The 3,124-nt window shown below is 41.0% G+C and overlaps 1 non-coding gene across 1 annotated transcript; it reads right to left on the bottom strand.

Moving 5' to 3' along the window:
• Positions 1-2,841: 2,841 nt before the first annotated feature.
• On the bottom strand, positions 2,842-2,914 carry TRNAA-CGC (transfer RNA alanine (anticodon CGC)). Its single transcript has one exon. It is a non-coding gene; the product is annotated as a tRNA-Ala (tRNA).
• Between the last annotated feature and the right edge of the window lie 210 nt (positions 2,915-3,124).

Genomic DNA, 3,124 nt, shown 5'->3' with positions numbered 1-3,124 from the left:
ATAAAGATTGTTCATGTTCCTATCACCTGGAAATAATCATTGTTGATTTTAGTTGGTCCTTGCAGACTCGTGCATTTATATACCTATGCACAAAAGATATACTTTTGTTATCATAATGGGACATTGCATAATTATTTATAACTGGCTTTTTTTCATTTAGCAGTTCAGGAACATTTTTCTGTGTTAGAAAATAGTACTCTAGGTTGGGGACAGCAAACTATGGCCCACAAGCCAAATCAGGTCCTCTGCCTGTCTGGGTAAATAAATTGTTATTGGAACACACCCAACCCACTTGTTTACACCTTGTCTATGACTGCTTTCCTGTTGCACTGGCTGAGAAAGTGTGGCCCCTGAGCTTAAAATACTATTTAGCCCTTTACAGAAAAAGTTTGGGAACCCATGAGCTAGCTCATGGGTTTTAAACCTGAGGGTTTATGAATTTGGGTGGGGAAAACGATTACATCTTTATTTTCACCAGTTCTAATGGAAACTTAACCTTTCTCTCAATGATTGATATAGGCAACAAATCACAGTCATGTTAGCAGTACCTGTGAATTTGTCTAGAGCTTGTCACAGACATCTTGTTTACTGCTACCTCAAAATTATAACTATTAGATCTGCTACTAGATCTTTTTACTTTACGCCTTTAAAAAGAAGAATCATATTTACTGACTTATTACCAGAAAAGTTATATTCTGATAACTTTATTTCCATGTAATGTTTCCTTTGCAGTCCTGTGGGTTCTGTTTTGTACAGTTCAAAGCGTTATTCTGAGAAGGGACCATCCATTAGGTTTCTCTAGACTGCCAAAGGGTTCCATGGAACAAAAAAAAGTTAAGAATTCTTGATCTAGGTAGTTTTTTTTTTTTTTGCAGTAGGTGGACTTCTCACCGTTGGGGCCTCTCCCGTTGCGGAGCACAGGCTCCATACGCGCAGGCTCAGCGGCCATGGCTCACGGGCCCAGCCGCTCCGCGGCATGTGGGATCTTCCCGGACCGGGACACGAACCCGTGTCCCCTGCATCGGCAGGCGGACTCTCAACCACTGCGCCACCAGGGAAGCCCCTGACCTAGGTAGTTTTTAATGGCTGTGTATTACTCCACCGTAACTGCTGTTTAATCAACATATTGGCTATATTGGGGTTTCTTTTCAGGGTGATAAAATGTTCTAAAATTGATTGTGGTAAAGAATGCTCAACTCTGTGAATATAGTAAAAATGATTGAATCGTACACTTTAAATGGATCAAGTATATGGTATATGAATTATATCACAGTGAAGCTTTCCCCCCTCAAAAAATGTATTTAACCATCTAAGATAAGAACATGAGTCATGAAGAATATGATTTTTGATACCAGAAAGAGTATGGGATGGGAAATCAGAAGCCCTCTCCTATGACTGTAGGAGATTCTGAATGCTCATCTGTTAGCACACCTACACAAGGTTAATTGAGGTGATCACATGATAACTTCCTCTTTTATGTAAGAATTTATTGATCACCTACTATGTGCCAGGCATTGTTTTAGTTGCTGGGATACAATAGTGCACAAAACAGACAAAGGCTCTGAGGAAGCCTTTTCTAGTGGAGGAGACAAGCAATAGCTAACTAACTAAATAAATGTAGCAAATGATGGTAAGTGTTAAAAAGAAAACTAAAGCCAGGTAACGAGTTAGAGAGCAGTGGCTGGAGGAACTATTACACATACATGATAGCACGTGTTACGTGGAGGTGCTATTCAGAGAAGCCTCAGTGATGACGTGATATTTGAGTGACTTGAGAAATAGTATAAATGAGCAAGTTTTGTAAACTGCAAAGTAGTAAAGAATATTTATTATTGTAACTACTGATGACATAACCATACCTGTAGGTACTCTGCAAGACATACCTTTAAACTTCAGATTTCTTCTTTCACAGTTATATCTGTTATGGATTGAATTGTGCCCCCTTCCCCCCGCCCCCAGAAAAATTCATAGGTCGAATCTCTAACCCACAATGTGACTGTTTGGAGATGGGGCCTTTAAGGAGATAATTAATGCTAAAGGAAGTTATAAGAGCATGGCTCTCATCTGAAAGGACTGGTGTCCTTCTAAGAGGAAGAGACAGCAGGAGTGTGGCACACACAGAAAAGGCCACCTGAGGACATAGCAAGAAGGGGGCCATCTGCAAGCTAAGGAGAAAGGCCTCACCAAAAACCAACCTGCCAGCACCTTGATCTTGGACTTCCAGCCTCCAGAGCTGTGAGAAAATTAATTTCTGTTGTTGAAGCCACCCCGTCTATAGTATTTTATTATGGCAGCCCTAGCATATCTTACTCTGAAAAAGTTTATGTATTAAACACAGGAATTATCTAATATTTGAAAGTTTGAAAACCTCACTTGTTTGGCCTCAGAAGCTACTTTAGAGATGATTTTTTGATACATAATTACATTTTCTTCCACAATTATTTGTTAGTTTTTTTGTTTTTTTGTTTGTTTGTTTTGCGGTACTCAGGCCTCCCCCTTTTGTGGCCTCTCCCGTTGCGGAGCACAGGCTCCGGACGCGCAGGCTCAGCGGCCATGGCTCACGGGCCCAGCCGCTCCGCGGCATGTGGGATCTTCCCGGACTGGGGCACGAACCGCGTCCCCTGCATCGGCAGGCGGACTCTCAACCACTGTGCCACCAGGGAAGCCCCTATTTGTTAGTTTTATATTATCTCGGATAATCATTCATTTCTTTTTTTTAAGTTTATTTAGTTATTTATATTTATTTATTTATTTAGGCTGCACCGGGTCTTAGTTGCAGCACGTTGGATCTTTTAGTTGCAACATACAGACCCTTAGTTGCGGCATGCTTGCAGGATCTAGTTCCCCGACCAGGGATCAAACCCGGGCCCCCTGCATTGCGAGCACAGAGTCTTACCCACTGGACCACCAGGGAAGTCCCAATCATTCTCTTCCCGGAAATCCTCAAACATACTAATAGAGAAAAGAGTATCTGATTTTCCCTCACTCTCCTCCATTTAAAATTTCTCTTTTTTTCTGGGTGAAAATTTCCTGAGATTTCTCTATTTCACCTGTTTCTTTTTAAGCTCATAGAATTATTTATCAATTGTATGGTTATTCTTTTTCAGATCCACTAATTTTTGCT

The sequence above is a fragment of the Delphinapterus leucas genome, chromosome 10 (genome assembly GCF_059928025.1).
Source record: "Delphinapterus leucas isolate spDelLeu-1000000601 "Yukka" chromosome 10, BTC_Dleu_Yukka2, whole genome shotgun sequence".
NCBI lineage: Eukaryota > Metazoa > Chordata > Mammalia > Artiodactyla > Monodontidae > Delphinapterus > Delphinapterus leucas.
Note: the sequence above shows the minus strand (reverse complement) of the source record. Positions and strands in the feature narration are given on the sequence as shown.